Raw genomic sequence first — 20,597 nt, forward strand, 5'->3', positions numbered from 1 at the left:
CGGCTGTTTATCCGGACACCAAGGTAGTCAAAAGACTCAACCAGCTCCAAAGGAACACCATTAAGCAGGAAATTATTTTTGAATCTTTTAGAGGGGGAGAGTGCCATCAATTTAGTTTTTGAGGTATTGATGGTTAAGCCTCGGGCGGTACAGAAGGAGCTAAACCGGTTCAAGAGTTTTTGTAGACCCACTGGGGATTTGGAGATTTATATGGTGTCATCGGCGAAGAGTAAAGTGGGGATTCTTTCCCCCGCCAGGGATGGGGCATCCGTCTCCTCCCCCTTCAGATGGTCCACCACTCCATTCATGAATAGGGAGAAGAGGGTCGGAGCCATAACACATCCCTGACGTACTCCTCTCCGCACAGGGATCCTCTCTGTCAATTGTCCCTGGGGTCCCCATCTAACCTTCGCGTAATTCCCCTCGTGGAGCTTTACGATAAGGTTCAGGAGACCACTTGGGAAACCCATCTCTCCTAGAATCTCCCATAATTTTGCCCGGGGGACCAGGTCAAAAGCCGTCTTGAGATCTATGAAGGCCATATATAAACTGCCTTTCTTGATGGTAACTGCCTTCCAATAGATAACAAAAAAAACGAAAGACCTGGTCCATCGTGCCTACCTTTCTTCTGAACCCCGCCTGTAGGTGAGAGAGAATACTGGCCTCCTCCATCCAATCTCCCATTCTTGAGATGATGACCCTGCCGACCACTTTCTGAATTATGTCTATCAGACTAATAGGTCTGTAGTTCGCAGGGTCGTCTCTTACCCCCTTCTTGAACACGGTTACTACCTCTGCCCCTTTCCAAGAGTCTGGCACCTGGTGACCCCTGGTGATCAAATTCATTATTGTAGCGATTTATTTAGCCCAAGCCTGCGGCTCCGCTATCAACAGGTCTCCAGGAATCCCGTCCTGTCCAGCTGCTTTCTTTGGGGTTAGGTACCTGATCGCCATCACTACTTCCATGGTCGTAAATGGAGGATCGTCCACCCCAGAGAAAACTCCATCTCTCAAACTATCTGCCCCAGAGCTAGTTGTTTCCTCATTACCTCCATAAAGGGATGAGAAATGATCAAACCATTGCTGGCTGGTTATATGTGCAGCCAATGGTTGCGATTTCCTCTGCCTAGTTTTATTGATCAGGTCCCAGAAAAAGGTTCGGGTTCCTACTACTTACAGCATTGGATAAGTCCTGCCAATGCTGTTCCTCCCACTCCCGCTTGGCCAATAATAATACATTTAGGTATTCCTTCCTGGCCGCTCTAACCAGCAAAGGATCCCCAGAAATCAGGGCTTTTGTCAGATTTTTCCTTTTGCCCTTACACAGGACTGTATACCAAGGTTTATTAGAAGAGGGGGGATTGACAGTATCCCTATTGCTTTTCCCTTTCGAGATGAAAAATTTGCCAACATGATCAATTGTAGCTTTATAGGCTGAGTCAAGGGAGGGGTATGGGACCCTGCTGGTCTGATTTTCACCCACCCAATCTTCCAGATCAGAAGACAAGCCCTCAACCAATAATTTTATCGCCCCTAAATCTTCCTCCTTGAGTTTAGCCTTATCCCATTTTAATCTACGGTTGTTATTATAGGGGATAATCTCTTTAGATGTTTTTAAGGTAACATTCATCCTCCTATCTTTAAGGGTGCCCCAATAAAACTTGCAGCACAAGGGATTGTGATCGCTATCCTGGCTTGGGAGGACTTCCATGTCAATAAGCTCTGCCCAAAAATTAATATCCATTAGGATATAGTCAATTCGGGATGGCCCAGTAAGCCTATTAAAGGTCAATGCCCCTGCCTGGTCGGATATAGTCCTGTCATTGAGGGCTCTTAACTTGTGAACCCTGGTCAATGTATTGATTTGAATAGCCCTAGCCGACCACCTCCTAATGGGGGGCAAGGATAAACTTGGGATGGACCATTTTGAATCCTCCTCTTCAATGCCCAAGGGGTCATCTCCGAGGAGGGGTTCAAACGTACAATTAAAATCACCCCCCACAATAATTTTTGCTGTTGAAGGGCAATTAGCTAAGGCGGAGTCCAAGGCTGTTAAAGTCAGAGAGGCAGAGTCCCCAGGTGTCCCTCTAGCATAGACATTGAAAATGTCAAGCCTACTACCCTCTAACTTTCCTCTGGAGGAGAGATGGAGTATATCGTTACACTCCAAATTGTGGCGTGTGACCACCCAATCCAGTTCTACTTTAATCCAGACCATGAGACCACCCGCTGGTCTACCCTTTCCCTTACTTACTGCTGACAGAAAATGGGTTGTATACCCTGATTTGTGTAATGGTGATAGGCTCCAAGTTTCCTGAAATAGGCAAACGTCGAACCCCTCAATGAACGTATGCCACTCTGGAATGTCTAACTTCCTTTTTAGCCCCGCAATGTTCCAAGAAAGGAAATTTATTACCCGCCGTCCATTAGGCACTATGGTGGACCCCCCCCCATTCACACCCTCCTTGTCCACCCTGGTCTTACATCCCCCCCCCTCCTGTGCCGGGTGAATAGGTGTTACGGGGCAACCAACCATGCTAGTCATAGGCCCGACAAAGGAAGGAACCTCTGTAATGTTATTAATACTAACAGTTTGAGCTGGAAAAGAACTACCTTCCCCTATACCTATGCTACCACATGGTCTTGTTGGGGCCCCCCCACCCAGAAGTTCACTTGCCTCCCCCAAGGCGCTGAACTTCAATCGCAATCTTCCAGCCCAGAAAGCTGGGAAAACCGATTGTAAGTGTCCAGTGGGGTAAAAGGCCTCAAATGATTCATCCTGGTGCCATGGTTCATCGTATGTCTATAAGGGACAGTAGACCAGGCAGAGATCTGTTCAGGTACCAAGGAAAAGTGTTGCCCAAAATGGGTATAATTGTTATTGTAGGGCAAAGTAAGGGGTGGTCTATAAGAATGAGGTTTATTTGGATATCTAAATGGGGTGTCCTCTGGCCTAGGATAGAAGTATGTTAGGGCCCGAGGGATGATGCAAGTTCCCCCGTTTCCTGGTGGCCAATTTAGGATATAATCAACGGCCCGAGGGTCTCTAAAATTGACCACCACTAGATCCCCCTCCATATTTTTAGTTCTACTCCCCAGCCAGTTAATCCGTCTAACATGGACTATATCTCCATCTATGTTGGGCGCTATCGGCCTATACGTCCTTAACCAATGAATAATTTTATTCTTAAGGTCAACATATCCCTCCTTCTTATTTTCTGCTAGCTGAGGGACCCCTGTTAGGACCACCACAAAGGGCACTGCTTCAGGGGGAATCTCCACTTGTGGCACCTTTTTGCGTGGTATTCTATTATTACTAATTTCCCCTTGTGCATCCTGGTTGTTGCTTGCCGGGACCTTAGGAATAGATTTATTTGAGGCGCCACCCGATTCGACTACTCGTGTCTTTACATGTTTTGGAGGCTGTGGGTTTTCGGAGGGAAGGTCAGCTCTACCCTGGGGCTGAATAGTTTGCTTGGCCGACTGAGCTGGGGCAGGTGGGTTCTTTTGGACAGAGGTAGGGGGGGGGCCTTATCGGGGGTATAGGATGCACCACCCCACTCCCCTGGGTTTTTGACAGAGTGGCCATACTAGTTATGGCTGCTTCCAATATGGTAAGTCTGATTTCCACCTTTTTGATAGACTCATTGATTGGTACAAGGAGAGATCTCAACAAAAACTCCAAGTTTCCTATCAATGTGGGGGGAGGTAAAGTATCAGCTGCTGTATCTCTAATATTACTGTCAGAAGCCACCACCTGCATGGCTACTTCAGGTAAAGTACAAATCAATGATGGTACTACTGCTGGTGTAGAATCCCGAACCTCTGCTGGGGTAATCTCAATTGAAATGGGGGTTTTTGCCATTTTACCAAACTCAGTATGCGGGGTTTTTGCTTTACCTGGGGCCTCCCTATGTTTTCTCCTTTTTTTACTAGGTGGTGGGCGATGAATCTGAGCCGCGGGTAGAGGCTTAGGTTTCTGTTTCCTAGGTTTAGATGTGGCCCTAATGCGACTGGGACTAGGGGTAGGAGAAACTATTGTGATATTATCCACAGGCAGACAAGTTGTGGATACAAAATCACGGAACAATAGTGGGACGCCTTCTAAACTAGCATTGTCCTCACTCAAGTCTACTGAACCTCCTTCCCGGGTCATAACAAGCAAGGAGCTATCCGTGAGGGGTCTATGGTTCATGCTCTCAACAGAGCGACGGCGCTCTGCCCTACGCTCTGCTAGAATAGAGTCCTTTTCACCCTCACTCTTCTTCTGAAAATAGTTCTCCAATGACCTATTGCGTAATCTACCTTTTTTCCAGGGGTATCCTCCTCTGTCGTCATATCCGACGTAGCAGGTCAGGGGCCACTGGGCAGCAGATGTTAGGGAGGTGGCCCAGCCCGGCCTCCTCTGGCCTTAGAGGGCCCGCCCTTGTCCCGGGCTTCTCCCGGCGAGCTCCCGCGCGCTCCAGCGCAGCGGTATTCACACGTTATTTTATGGCTATTATGGTGATGGGCGGGTTGTCGGGGGCGGGGCGGGGAGGGAGAGCAGCCCAGGTGGAACGGGCGCGGGTTACTGGGACTCCTGGGAAATGTAGTCCCAGCCCTCTTGCTCGCAGCCCTCAGCCCCTGTTTTACCCCAGCAGCAGCTAACAGCCCACAAAGGAGAGCGCCCCTCTGCGAAGCGGGACCCCCGCAGCGGGTTCCGCGAGGCGTTGGTGGAGATGCAAGGAGTCCACGGGCAATCCAAACAGCAAGGCAGGTTTGTCAAGGTGTCCCACGAAGTGCAGGGCAGGCCGGTATTTGATCACCCGGTCGTTGGGGGCGGGGCGGGGAGTGAGAGCAGCCCAGGTGGAACGGGCGCGGGTTACTGGGACTCCTGGGAAATGTAGTCCCAGCCCTCTTGCTCGCAGCCCTCAGCCCCTGTTTTACCCCAGCAGCAGCTAACAGCCCACAAAGGAGAGCGCCCCTCTGCGAAGCGGGACCCGCGCAGCGTGTTCCGCGAGGCGTTGGTGGAGATGCAAGGAGTCCACGGGCAATCCAAACAGCAAGGCAGGTTTGTCAAAGTGTCCCACGAAGTGCAGGGCAGGCCGGTATTTGATCACCCGGTCGTTGGGGGCGGGGCGGGGAGGGAGAGCAGCCCAGGTGGAACGGGCGCGGGTTACTGGGACTCCTGGGAAATGTAGTCCCAGCCCTCTTGCTCGCAGCCTTCAGCCCCTGTTTTACCCCAGCAGCAGCTAACAGCCCACAAAGGAGAGCGCCCCTCTGCGAAGCGGGACCCGCGCAGCGGGTTCCGCGAGGCGTTGGTGGAGATGCAAGGAGTCCACGGGCAATCCAAACAGCAAGGCAGGTTTGTCAAGGTGTCCCACAAGTTATTATCATTACCTAGAGATAGAGGTGGGCTTGCCATTCCCAATACTAGCCTATATCATTGGGCAGCACTCCTTAAACAAATGTCACACATGTTTAACTTTAGTCCTGAGATAGCTATCGTAGACGTCAGTGTTGTACCATCAATTTATGAGCTAGTTCTCGGAAGAGATGTAAATGGGCTGTTTTTACAACAAACAGAAGCCAAAGATATTAGAAAGATATGTAAATTTGAAATTGTAAGCAGTGCTTGGAAGGTTTGGGCTAAGATTGTTAAACATATGAAAATCACGAAATATAATAGATACACTTCACTATGGCAACTGAGAACCACTCATGGCCTCTCCCATGATGTTATAGCTAGGGAATGGCAAAGACTTGGAATTTGTAGAATAAAGGATTTTCTGTTAAATAATTTTCAAACTAAGTTTATAGATGTAAAGAATAAATATCAATTATCTAATGGTGATTATATTAAATATGTGCAAATCTATGCTTATCTCAAAGCAAAAGGATCGGCCATAAGTCTAACAAGAGTGGATATTACAGAAGCTGTTAATAGACCAAATATGAAAATAGGATTACTGTATGACATTTTATCAACTAACATCCAAGATGATTTGGAGAAAACCGAAGCAAACTGGGCTAGAAAAATTAGTAATCCTAATGTCGATATTTATAAAGTGTTGGAATTAAGTGACTCTTTGTTTATGGTTAGTAATCTTAAAGCTCAGACGTATAAAACTGTATTCAACCTTTAGTATACTCCTGCCAAACTATTCAACTGGGGTAAAAGGGAAAATGATTTATGTCCTAGATGTTCGCAGGGCCCAGCGACATTAATACATATGTTTAGCAACTGTCCAAAGCTCGATCTTATTAAAATAGTGATTAGTGATTATTGGCAGGTGATATTTGGGCATAAACTCCCTGAATTCGAAACATTGTTTATGTTTGGTTATGACTCCTCGTTAGAACTCTCAAAACAGGAGGAAAAATTGCTATTTATTGGAACGCCTGTCTTTAGAATCATTTTGTCATCCCGCTGGAAAGAACTTGAACGCCCTAGCTTCCACATGTGGTTAGCCCGATTCGTAGCAGTTTTTAGCTTTGAGACGGCCATTTATGCTACTAGGGGAACTAGAGCAAAGAAACGTGGTGATTCAATATGGCACCCAATAACAAGTTGGAAATCTGGTGTCGTAACTATGAATTAAGTCAATGTTCTTGTTATATACGCATTTTTTTTAATGTATATTTTGTTTTACAATTGTATGTCGCTTCTTTTAATAGTCTTATTGATTCAGTATTGATGTATTATTTGTATTGGTATTATTTGTAATAAGCTATTGTACTTTGTCTTTTTCTGTTTATACTGTCTGATCGGATCTGGTTCAATAAAAAAAAAATTAAAAAAAGAATCGCGCCCTTCTCTTCTGCAGGAGCAGGCTCCCAGAGTGCAATGCGCTCAATTCTGATGCTGCTTGGATTGACTTGAGCACTAAGGATTTGCACTGCCAGTTAGACTGGGAGCATGCATGTGCCTGCTCTCTTCAACCCGGCAACTCAGCTCGGGTTGGAGATAGCTTTAATGCGCATGACGGTTTGGCCGGCCAGACCGTCAGGCGCACTGAATAGCAGTGCCCACCACTTCTCCCCCAGCGTGTCATCACCTTGGCCCCAAGACTCATCTCCGAGAGAAAAAACCGATAATAAACAAGGGTTTATTATCGTTTTATTTTTCATTTTTTTGACTGTTGGCAAGTGGGCTGACGCTCCTCCGCCATAGCGGAAGAGCCACCACTGATTCATGTTTGGAATTTAGGTATAGTTTGGGTGTACAGAAAAAATGTTTAGGGTTTATCCAACACTGGTGATGTGCAACGTACTTCACAAAGTTATTATCATTGGAAGTTCTTCAAGTTCAGTTACTAACAAATGTAAATGTACATTACAGAACGAAGGTAGAACAAAATCCACATCTGTATGCAGATAGAACACACGGAACAATGCCGAGAGGAAAGTACATTCGCAGAAACAAATATCCATTCATACCGTTTCAACACAACGTCACGTTTACTTGCGTCAACCCAATGAATGGATCAAAAATAGCTTATTTTTTTCAGGAAAAAAGACAGTAATGCGAGCACTCCACTAAACCGATATGAAAATAAGACTTGTTCACATTGTAAAATTCTGTAGTGCGTGCTAGAAAACTGTCATTGTTACTCAATATAATGGATTCAAAGGGACTTAGGAGAAAGCAAGGCCCTTGCAGATTGTTTCTGCAGTATGACTGCTCGCGTGCTTTCATTTCACTGTGATGGCAGCTCGCATTCTAGGTCTATTTTTGTTCTTTTGTGGATTTTTCCTGGATTTGATAAGAGCAGCTTTCATCCCTGCTGACATCACATCCCGGGCCACTGTAATTAGCCCAAATTATTGCTTTAAATCATACAAGTGAGGCGGTTAGACAGAGACAACAGGGTGCAAGCCACAGGAAGCTTTAAAAAAACCGAGGTGTCTCAGAGGTGAATGGAAGTGGGTGGGCCAGGTGAGTCCTTTGGATAGACCTGCCCTATCCATTTGAACCAACCCTGGTGCCCTTGCTGGAAATATAGCTCAGCTCCTCGAAATAACACTCATATTAGTGGGCAGGCAACAGCTTTGGGCACCGAGAAATGAGCTTTTGTCACTTATACACACACTGAAAGAAAAAAGAGTAGTGAGTGCCATTTTGCTAATTATACCATAAATCTGTTTACCATTGCAGATCAGGAGGTCACGGTGCAATTCACAGCAGCTTCACCTTAAGCTGCATATTTTTGTCATGAGTTCAGCCACAGAAGCAAGATGGTATCTCTAGTCGATTGAGCACAGGCTGGTACCACATCTGTGACCATTTTAGCTCAGACATCCAGTCTAAGCCTCATACATCACTGTTAAAATAGATTCCCCCAAATTAAATTCAGGAAAGTGTTAAATACCCTCTACTTCAACCAGCACCTTTGTAGCAGCATTGCCCTGCAGATAAGGGGAAAACTATTGTATAAGAGCACCCTCATCACTTTGGTACATCTAAAAATGCCATCAAACAACACTCACTTAATCACCTCTATATGAGCTGCTGCAACTATTGTTTTTAAAATGTTGCTGCAAATTCACAGAGGATCCACAAACAGTTGCAAATTCTTTTAGAAAGCCAGTGCTTCATTTAAAAAGAAACCCGGGGTGGGCGAGGGCTGGGGGTGCAGTGCAAATTGTCTGGGGGATGGGGAGGTGCATCATGCATGCCCCCCTTCCACAAGGTTCGTTGAGGCCCCGGGTACCCCAACCCCGGAGCTGTGATAAATGTGAGGGGAGGGGGCACAGCCCCCCGCCACGAATCTTATAAACCCCGGGGACCACATCCCTCAGGATTGAAATGAGTTCAACTTTCCCCCGGGCCATAGTGTAATTCAAAGGGGAGGGGTCTATTTGGCTCCCTTCATGACACTAAAAACGCCCCAGGGACTCCATCCCCCAGGGCTGTCTTCATCCAAAAATGGAAGGGGGCCAGGTGACCCCCCCTCTCCGAGCCTCAAAAGGCAGGGCAGGGCAAGGGAACAGAAACAGACATTGCTCCCGAGAGCATGCAAAGAAAGCTGTTCCCTCCAGGCTCTAACAGTATGCAGGGAGCTGGGTGGGGCCGTGGTGCTCCACTGCTGGCCCCCAACGTGGTGCTTTGTGGGTGCCCCCGGTTGACACAGGGGCCCCACCTATAATTTAATGAGGCCCCAGGGGATGGGCAGGGCCGGACTGAGAACCAAAACCAGCCCTGCCAAAGTGCTCGGCCGGCCCCCTGGGGGTGCGACGAGCTCTTTGTCGGGGCCGGTTTTCAGCCGATTTTGTTACAGGGCCGATTTTGCAGCTATGCTGCAAAAACGGCCGTGTAACAAAAACGGCCCCCAGGGCCCAAAACCGGTCCCCCCCTTGCGGCGCACCGGGGGATTGCCCGTGCCCGCAGCGGCCAGTGCGGGTCTGGGGATGGGGTCCCTAAAACCATAATAGGCTCGGGGAGGGGGACCCTATGGCCTGCCTCCGCTATATAATAGGGTTCCCGGGACCTCATAAGACTATAAGTCCTGGTCTAATAGGCTTGGGGAGGGGGCTATGCCTCCCCACCTCCTATTTTTATTGGAATTCGGTCCCAGGGGATGAGGTCCTCAGGGCCTATTAAAGCTCAGAGAGGGGGGCTGCAGGCCCCTTCCCCTTAATATGTTTTTTCCCTGGGGAATGGGTCCCCCAGGCAACTATTGGCTTGGGTAGCCGTGCACCCCTCTTCCTTACATATATGGTTTAGGCCAGAGGATGGGATCCACAGTGGGACTATTTGCTCTAGGGGAGGGGATGCACATGCTGCCTCCCCTTAAGGGCTCTGGGGATGGGGTCCTTGGGGTCCTACTGGCTCACGTGTAGGGGTCCCTTCCCCCTTAAAAATAATGACCTGGGGGTTGGTGTCCCAAATGGCAAGTCCTACACCGCGCATGCCAAAGGCCGAGTGTGGCAGGGGTTTGGCTGCCTGCAGGGCCTAAATGCAGGGCAGTTTTTTTTTATTTAAAAAAAATAAACCGTTTAAAGAAACATGTACTGAGTACCGCTGTACTTCCTAGGAAGTATCATGGTTCTTAAAAAACATTTTTTTTTAAATATGTTACATTTAAAATACACTGTGCTACACCTTATTTTGCAAAGATAGTGTACTACAGTGTATTTTAATTTTTTATGTAGCTCATTCATTATTAAAATGTTATGGAGTACTGCAGTAATACCTAAAAATGATCAAGTTCTTACAATTTTTTTTTTTAAAACACACGATTCTCCATAAAGTGCTGTAAATATATACATATGATTATCAATAAATGCCTCTACCTATCACCTCTTTAATAAAGTGGTAACGGGTGGTGAACAACAATAAAGCCTACTACTTACCTATAACTGGGGGGGGTGGCCTGGAGCCGAAGATGGTGGACTTGTAGTTTTCAAGCTCCGTCCTTAGCCCTAAATACTTGCAATCTATCCTGCAACCCCTACCTGCAACCCACCTGATTCCTGTGCCGGAGGCCCCCGGGGGTGTGCGGTGTGAAGCGGAGCGGTGTCTCTCCCCTCGGACCGCATCATATGAAAATTGTGGCTTCGGCGCCTGTTGCAGCCTGCGGGACGGTGGGACGCCCCGGGCTCAAGTGAGTGGCCTACCCGACCTGCCCCCAGCTGCTATCGCGGTCCGATCGGGACCCCGGACTGAAAGCACCCCGAGACACCAGCCGAGGTAACGGAGTACGAAGAGGCGCCCTACCCTACCTGTGGCCCCGCTGCCTCCCTCTCCATTGCTTAGCCCCTGCCCGGCCGCCCTGCTGTGAGGCCTGCGGAGGATGCGGGAGCATTCCCGGACCGGCTTGCCGGCTCGCCGCCCGCCCGCACAGCCAGCAGCACGCCTACCATCAACGGCGCTGGCGGAGACTGCGGGGCGGGCGATACAAGTCACCCAACACCGGCGCTGTGGGCCCGGCTTCCCCCGGACTTCATCGGGCACTACGGGTCGTGGGACGGTCAGACTCTGAGGCGCATTTTCACCAGCGCCATCTTGTCTCCACGCCCGGGCTGGGACCGTACCCCCGGGTCTGGACTGTGACATCTTGCTTGCCCCCCCTGGCTTACCGGTCGGCGGGCCGGGAGAGAGGACTCGACACGGGGTGGCGCGCAGCGGGGACCAGCGCACCTCGCAGCGAGAAGCGGACCCCGGATGCCCGGGCTGCCGGCTCCGGCCCACGGTGAGTGAGTGCGACACGCGCCTTGGCGCCCTGCCACAACGCTCCAATCCTGTCGTCTGTCGCGCTCCTGACTGGAATTCACGACTCGCCTAGTGATAACCTGGGCCCTACTGTCTCCCCTCGTCCGCCCCTGAAAAACCGGGGACACACCTGCCCGCAGGGCCCCCAGTGGAACACCGGCCCACCCAACAGCGGCGCCACGTTCAGCGAGCCTGCACAGTCCCTGCCAATCCTGGGGTCTACACTGCTGCCACCTTTAACAACCACAACTCGAACCCTTTGCAGCCACAGTCCGGCGTTCTAAGTGGACACTTGAGTGGACAGCGGCAGTCTGCTACGCCCACTACAGCGCCACCCTGCTAACGAGATCCATGGGCAAACACAGGGGCAAGACTCATGACCAGGGCGCTACGGCGGACATGCAGTCCACGGGCTCCGAGGACCCGCTGGCCTCCTCCAATGTGGACATCATTCCACCGACCGGAAAGGGGTCACAGGACGCCATGTTGGACCTTATCCTCAATGAAATACGCGCGACGTGCGAAGCCCTGGAATCGCGCATAGACAATATGGCGACTGGCCTGTCCTTACTGAGAGCTGACCATAACAAGTTGGCGGAACGGGTGGCGGAGCAGAAGATAGCGCTGAGTGACCTCGTACCACAGCAGACGGAACAATCCACAAAGTTGGAAAGCATGGAGAAACAGCTTAAACAACTGTGGGATAGGGTGGATGATGCCGAAGGATGTGCCCGCCGCAATAACGTCCGCATCCTGGGCATTCCGGAGAGAAGCGAGGGGAGGAACCCCACCCAGTTCGTGGAGGACTGGCTACGGAAACTAATGGGCCCAGAAGACCTCACTGCCCTGTACAGTGTAGAACGGGCGCATAGGATGCCGCCGCGGCCCCCAAAACCGGGGGCACCTCCTCGTCCCCTGATCGCACGCCTCCTCCACTACAGAGATCGAGACACTGTCCTACGTGCGGCCAGGGAGAAAGCACCGATTCGCTTTGAGGATAAGAACATTTCGGTCTACCCTGATTTCACACCCACTGTACAGCGCGCCAGGTCCACCTTCATGGGTGTGAAACGCAAATTAAGAGACAGGAATATGAAATATGCACTTCTGTTCCCCGCTCGGCTAAAAATACTGCACGACAATAAATCTCACTTCTTCGACTCACCAGAAGAGGCGGAGGAATGGATGGAAGTCACTCTGACACCACCGACCTCACTGGACCCGTTTGAAGATCACCACGGCGACGACCACAGGGACCCTCCGGACCGACAGAACAACACTTCCAGCCCCGGGCATCACTCTTCCCACGGAACACCAGCAAAGGCGCACCCTCCTGGTAATCGGATGGAGGGCCACTCGTCATCATCACCGCGGCTGCGGCTAACAGAGGAGGCACTGGCCGCTCACGATGCGGAAGCACCGGAGACAGACTCACCGTCACCACCGACAACCACATGGAGGTATCCGGATCAATAGACAGCTTGCCGCTATTTCCAAAGATCAAAGCCCAGATGGTGGCGGAGTTCTGCTCTGCTGCACGATTGATCCCCTCCGGGTGGTAACGTATAACTGATCCCCCCCTTTTTTCATATATGGTGGGTTGCATAGGGGGCCTACTCTGTCGAGGGCTATCATGCCCATGCAGGCCGTTCAGTGACAGTCGCCAGAGGCCTACCACCCCCGGTATGCACACGAACTTAACTGACTTGTGCCCACGTTGGGCATCATGGTTTGGCTCCCGGGCACGTTGGCTTGGGGACCTTCTTGTTAAGGGGTTATATGTTTACAGGACACTCTCACCTTATAGCAAAGCAGAACTAACATGGGCACCCGGGTGTTTCACTTGGCCGCACCACACAGATAGTTATGGGGCCACTTAATAATTACCAATTGTGCACCTGGAACGTACGTGGCATGGGATCAGTACACAAACGTCATAGAATTTTGGCTCAGCTCAACCGCAGGGGGACACAGATTGCTTGCCTGCAAGAGACACATTTGAACGCTGCTGAAAACGTGAAACTGCGCAAGAAATAGAGAGGGCAGCTCTTTGCTACCTCCTATTCTGCGTTCTCCAGAGGGGCGGCGATCTGGATCCGCGGCTCTGTCCCCTTCCAGATGTTGGAGCAAAGAATCGATCAAGAGGGACGTTATGTATTTGTGCGGGGGCTGTTGGACGGGGATGCTATTGTATTTGGGTGTGTGTACTCGCCGAACTCAAGTCAATCGGAGTTTTTGTTAACTGTGAACGGGGTACTTGCGGATTGGGCTGATCATCGCTGGTTAATTGGAGGTGATTTCAATGCTGTGCTTGATGTTAAATTGGATAGGTCACATCCCCCTTTACAGGCAGCTGAGAGTAGAAAACAGGCAGACGCTCTTACGAGGTGGGCAGAGGGCTGGGATCTGGCAGACGCATGGCGCAGCACACACTCACAGGAGAGGGAATATACTTTTTTCTCCCCACCTCACCAGCTTCACACCAGAATCAACCATGTTTTCTGCTCCCGCTCCCTCGCGGATTCGATTGTCCAGACCCAACACATGGGGAAAACTCTATCCGATCACAGCTCAGTAGAACTCACCTGGCAGTGGGGCAGGCGGCTGGCCCCCATCCCAACTTGGAGACTGTCTCCAGATCTCCTTGAAGACTCGGTATTCCGGTCCTCCCTGTCTGACACTATAGAAACCTACTTCTCCACAAATGTGAACACAGCCAGCACCCGGCAGGTGGAATGGGACGCTTTCAAAGTTTGTCTGAGGGGGGCAGAAATGACCGCTGGAGTGGGCAGGAAACGGGAGGTAATCAGTCAACTGAAAGAGGTGGAGAGCTCGCTAGCGTCCCTAGAGAATGAAGCAGCCGGCACAAATGCACCCTTCACACCACTGCAGGAGGCTCACATTAGACACGCAGAGCTGCTGGAAGACCTGAGGCTTCTAGACTATAGAGAATACACGAATAGGCAGCACACACAGGCAGATAGAGCCGGTCCCCTTCTAGCTCACCTCCTACGAGATTCCCCAATTAACCACCCTATCCTGAAAATCTTAGACCAGACAGGCAGCCCTACTACCACCCAAATTGGGATTAACACGGCGTTCAAGGACTATTACACCATGCTGTACAGCCCCCCACAGCCCCTATCCGAGATTGCATTCGAGGCCTTCACGAGGGGCCTGGACCTACCTCAACTCACTGACAAGCAAACCAAAGAACTGAAGCGTACCATTACAATAGCGGAAATCAGGCAGGCAATAAAAGCTCTCCCGAAAGGCAAGGCCCCCGGAACAGATGGCCTACCGGCCGACTTTTATGCAACATTCATAGACCTCCTGGCCCCACGGTTGCACACTGTTTATTTGGAAGCTCTACGGACAGCCTCCCTACCACAATCGTCCATGCAGGTATTGATCACGTCCCTCTTAAAGTCTGCCAAGGACAGGCTACAGATGGCCGAATACAGACCCCTGTCCCTTCTCAATACTGACTTCAAGATTTTGAGCAAAGTGCTGGCGTCGAGGCTCGTGCAATACGTGCCACAGCTGATCCACCCGGATCAATGTGGTTTTGTACCGGGCCGCAAGACAGCCATGAACCTCAGGCGCTTAGCCCAGCTTATGCTCGGAGACCGGGTGGACACGAGCTCCGAAGGCTGCATATCTCTGGATTTGAAGCAAGCGTTTGATTCCCTTAGGTGGGACTATATGTTTGCCACACTGTCAAAATTTGGGATACCACCCGAATTCCTCGCCTAGGCCAGATTGCTGTACACCATCCCCACAGCTAGAGTGCGCACCTTCAGTCACACATCAGCTCCCATAGCTATAGCACGGGGCACCAGGCAGGGCTGCCCACTCTCCCCCCTCCTCTTTGTCCTTGCCCTCGAACCTATGCTCTGTAGACTTAGGTTGATGGCCCCCCCGACATGGCATACAGAGGCATGGGACGGCGCATATTGTGTCCGCTTACGCGGATGATATTATATTATATCTCCGAGACTTAAGGGGCGACTTGAGCCCTGTTTCCCAGGTCTTTGAGGACTTTAGGACGATCTCTGGCCTCACCATAAGCGAATCTAAGTCCTATGGGTTCACCTTTGCAGCCACCGGCCTGACTACCCCCCTACCCATCGCCCCCCACGAATTCCAGATGGCGGAAACCACTTTCCGGTACCTTGGGATGCACATTTACAGGGAGGCTGACATGATGATTGACGGCAACCTTGGGAGGGCCATCAGAGCACTGAAATCGCAGATCCAATTCTGGCTAACATTGCCACTCTCAATACCCGGCAGAGCGGCAATATCTAAGATGGTGATGCTCCCCCGTCTCATCTACCACTTCACCAATTTACTGTTCCTGATCCCAGCAGCGACATTTAAGACCCTTGACACTCTACTCACCGAACTTGTATGGGGACACGGCCGCAGACGTATAGGTCTATCCAAGCTGCAGCTCCCCTCTGACTCCGGTGGTATGGGCCTGCCGGACTTTAGAGCTTATAACTATGCGTGTCAGATACAATGGCTGGCCTTCTGGGTGGCGGGTCGCAATCTTCAGGAGATCAATATGTCGAAGGAAGAACATGAAAAGGGGAGAATACACACATTACTTCTACCCAGCTCGGATATACCGAGAGATGCCCCGCCACTCCTCAGGCTGGCGATAACTTACTGGCGGAAGGCATTAAAGTACACGTCCCCTAAGTCATCTTATGCCCCCACGATCCCGCTCTTGGGCATCCTGTTGGGCTCGGGAACACTCACGGCGAACTCGCTAGCGCCTTGGCACAACGCAGGAGTATCGCATGTGGGTGACCTGTTTGCGGAGGGACACCTGTTGTCCTTTGAAGACTTTAGAGCCACACAGGGCGTTCCTAGAGGCTCATTCCTTTTGCACGCTGGCCTCCGCCATTATATAACACGCAAGTGGTCACCTGAGGGCCAGGAGCCTGTTACAAACCCTCTAATCACGATGCACTACCTCATGGGCACGGGCGGCCACCTGACAAAATGGCTCACTGCTAGCATCAAGATGTGGAGGGCACTCAAACTGTCGCCACTCCGGGCGACATGGGAAGGAGATATTGGTAGGCCCCTGAGAGACAAAAAGTGGGAGCGTATACTTCAGTTTCCAAAAAAGGTAGCTAGGAACCCCAAGTTCAAGTTCATTCAATTGATGTTGCTGCATAGAGCCTACCTGACCCCGCACTGCATACATGTGATGTTCCCTGACGCGAAAAGCAACTGCCCCCGATGTGACACTGACGACGCATCACTGATACACATGCTGTGGCAATGCCCCAAGTTGGGATATTACTGGACCACGGTCCATGAATCGCTTGAAAGGGCGGGTGCTCTGTCCCGATCACCTACACTAGAACACACACTGCTGGGGCTGGGACCCTCAACACGTACCAGAACCGTGGCGACACGTTTTTCAGACCTGGCCCTGTTGCTGGCGAAACGTGCCATCATGATGAGGTGGAAGTCACCCAAACCACCCAACCCTGAACTGTGGAAAGCGGAGGTAGTATGGTGGGGTAAGGCAGAGGGCGAGGCACTGCAGCGAGAGGAACGCAGAGGTCTGACGAAAAACGCCGATCTCGCTGGACTGGTTTGACACGTTGGGGACATTTGAAACGGGGGATGACGGGGATGGCGGGGATACTCGTGGCTCGCCGCTTGTAGAATAAATGTGTCCTGAACCAGTCATTCATGCACCGTCACTGACTGTGGTGCACCACGATGGGGTACAGGGAAACCCAAACCATCGGCCATTTTACCTCATCCTACCACGGTGTGTATACATGAAGCTACATGTTACAGTGCCATGGGTGACCCAGTTTGACAATACTTCAGTCATATGCACGTTGAGAGAGTGTCGGGAGGGTTGCTTGAGGGTGGAGGGAGGGATTGAATCGACCGGGGTTTGTTTAATTGAGTTGGTTGCAGTCATCAACAAAATGAAAAATCAAGATAACTATGTAATCATATGTTCTGAGCAGGCGCATGCATAAACCACCCTGATTACTACTGTGCTCGGAAATGTATGTAACTGCTTTACTTACTATGCTAATAAACAGATTTTCAAAAAAAAATACTTACCTATAACTAAGCCCTTAACGCGGAATGCAGCAAAAAAACGAATACAGCAAAATTGTACTCAAAACTAAACAGCTGCCATTTACGTTTGATAAACACAGCCATTAAATATTCACATATTGCCTTCTTATCCACATGTATTGTGAGATACCACAAACTTACCATGGATTTCCATTGCACAATATATAACAAACTATTTTTACACTTATACGTTTTACACTACTTACACTGTTTACAAATGCTACACAAAATTACCATTTACACCTCATACTCTACATTCTTACCATATTACATCAACATCCATTCATCCACTTTCATGCTACATCTGTTTCAATTATCACACACCACTCCACTCTATGCCACTCCACTCTGTACCACTCCACTCTACGCATTTACACTTTATGCCACTCCACTCTACACCACTTCACTATACACTAATCTGTTCCACGCCAGTCCATTCCACTCTATGCCACTCCACTCTATTTTATTTATTTAGGATTTATAATGCGCATAGCTGCTTCAGCGACGAGGCGTCCCAGCGCAACCAGAAACCCCATGAACCCGAGACCAAACAGTGTGACAGCAACCGTTAGGCTGTCTGCGAAGGAAAGAGCCTGGTCCTTAAGGCTTTACGAAATGCCAACTGATTCGGCATTGCTCTCATAATGAGAGGGAGTGAATTCCAGAGTTTCGCGGCCACTATGCCACTGATCTCTATGTCATTACACTCTATGCCACTCTACATCACTTGACTACATGCTAATCCGCTGTCCACCAGTCTACTCTATGCCACTGACTCTACTGCACTTTATCACTCTATGCCACTCAACTGTACACCACTTCAGTGTACACCACACCACTGGACGATATTCCACTGTACACCACTCCACTCTATGCCACTCCACTGTATGCCACTCCATTATATGGCAATCCACTCTATAATAATCCACTGTACGCTATTACACTGTACACAGCTCCACCCTATACCATTCTATGCCACTACACTCTATGCCATTCAACTATTTGCTATTCCACTGCACAACACTCCATTGTACGCCACTTCACAGTACTCTATTTCTGATATGGCACTCAACTCTACGTCACTACACTGTATGCCACTACACTCCATGTTATTCCACCCTACATCACTCCAATGTATGCTACTCCACTGTATGTCACTCCACTCTACACCACTGTATGTTACTTCACTCTATGCTATTCCATTCTATGCAACTCTACTCGACACCACTCCACTCTGTCACTACAATGCACGCTATTTCACTGTATGCTGCTATAGTCTACCCCACTGCACTCTCCTCCGCAGCATTCTACAACACTCTACTCTATAGTACTCCACTGTACACCCATCCATCTACGTCACTCCACTCTACACCACTCCACACCACTCCAGTCCATGCTATTCCACTATAAGCACTACACTGTACATCACTCGACTCCACTTTATGCCGCTCCACTCTATGCCTCTCCACTCTATGCCGCTCCACTCTATACAGCTCCACTCTATACAACTCCACTCTATGCCCATCCACCCTACCCCTCTCCAACTTGCACTATTATACTATACACCTCTACATTGTACCTCTCTCCACTCTATACCAGTCCTCTTTACGCCACTCCACTCTACGCTATTCCAGTATATGCCTAGCTCCTCTACCACACACCAACTCCACTGTATGCTATTCCACTCTATGCTGCTCCATTCTAAGACACTCTAGTCTACACCACTACTGTACACCATACACTGTACGTCAATCCACTGTATGCAACTCCACTGTACACCACTAACCTGCACTTTATGCTGTCCCACTGCTTGCCCCCCCACTCTAAACCACTCCAATATACGCCACTCTACTATATGCCACTCCACTTTATAAAAATCCACTGTATGCTATTACATTGTACAGCACTCCACTCTGTGCCACTCTACTCTACAGCACACCACTACACTCTATTCTCTATGCTATTACACTATACGGCACTCAAATCTACAGTACTTCACTGTACTCTATTCCACTCTGACTTCATCTCACTATCCTCTCTTTCAAACTCTAAAAATCTCTTCCTAGGAGATTTTAACATCCATTGGAACAATGTAGAGGATCCCATAGTCATGCGCCTCAGTAACCTCCTAGAGATGAACAATCTCAAACAACTATGTCAACATCCAACCCACATCAAAGGAGCAACTCTTGACAGTATCATTTCTGACAACGACCTTACATCCCTTACCAGCATCACTCCCACTGACTGTTCGGACCATCACCTCATTCTTTTTAAGATCGTAACTAATCCCGCTCCCCCAACAAAAATCTCCAAACCCTTAAAATGGACCAGAACGTTAGTCAAATTCCTTCAGACGTACGTGAATCTGAACTCCAAGCCCAGCTCCTGCCTACCCCTCTCTCCCACAATGCCAACAAACTCACTGAGCAGTTTAACAAGACAGTCAATGAGGTGCTGGATCACTTAGCCCCTCCCAAACTAAAAAAACAAAGAAACATCCCATCCAAATCTTGGTTCAACCCCGATCTGAATAATGACAGACGTTCTCTTAGACAAACTGAAAGAACATGGAAAGAAAAAAAACCCTCTCCCTCCCATCTAGCATTCCTCAGATCAGCAAGATCGAAATACAAGAAACACATCTTCAAGGAAAAGGCTAGTTTTTTTTGTTCACAGCTTGATCGCGTCAAAAATAGGCCCTGAAAACTGTTCAATATTGTTAGAAAGCAAACATCATCCGCCCTCCCGGAGCTGATTGCCTCCTCGGAGAGATGCGTAAAGCTTGCCAACTTCTTCTCTGAGACAATCACCAAAATCAAGCAATCTTTCCTCACTACCCCTGCCTCACCTTACCTTCTTCCTGCGGGTGATATCATTTCAGTCCTCCCGCCCAAGTCGACCCTGCCCCATCATCCCAGCATTCCCTCTCCTGATTCCTTCCCCTCCATCTTACAGCTTAAAAATAATCCCTCCTGGCAAAATTTCCATCCAGTCACTGAACAGGAAGTCCTCAACATCATCTCCAAACTTAAGCCTTCTTCGCACTCCAAAGATCCTCTCCCCCCAGCCTCGTCCATGACCTCAAACACATCATCGCCCCTTACTGGACTTCAATCATCAGGGTGTGTCCCTGACTCTCTCCAGCTCGGTCAAATCACTCCCATCCTCAAAAACCCATCTGCTGACCCGAATGACCTTAACAACTTTCACCCCATTTCGAAGCCCCCACTGCTATCTAAAGTCCTGGAAAAATGTGCTCTATGACAACTCGACA

This window comes from Lissotriton vulgaris, chromosome 9 (genome assembly GCF_964263255.1).
Source record: "Lissotriton vulgaris chromosome 9, aLisVul1.2, whole genome shotgun sequence".
In the NCBI taxonomy this organism is placed as follows: Eukaryota; Metazoa; Chordata; class Amphibia; order Caudata; family Salamandridae; genus Lissotriton; species Lissotriton vulgaris.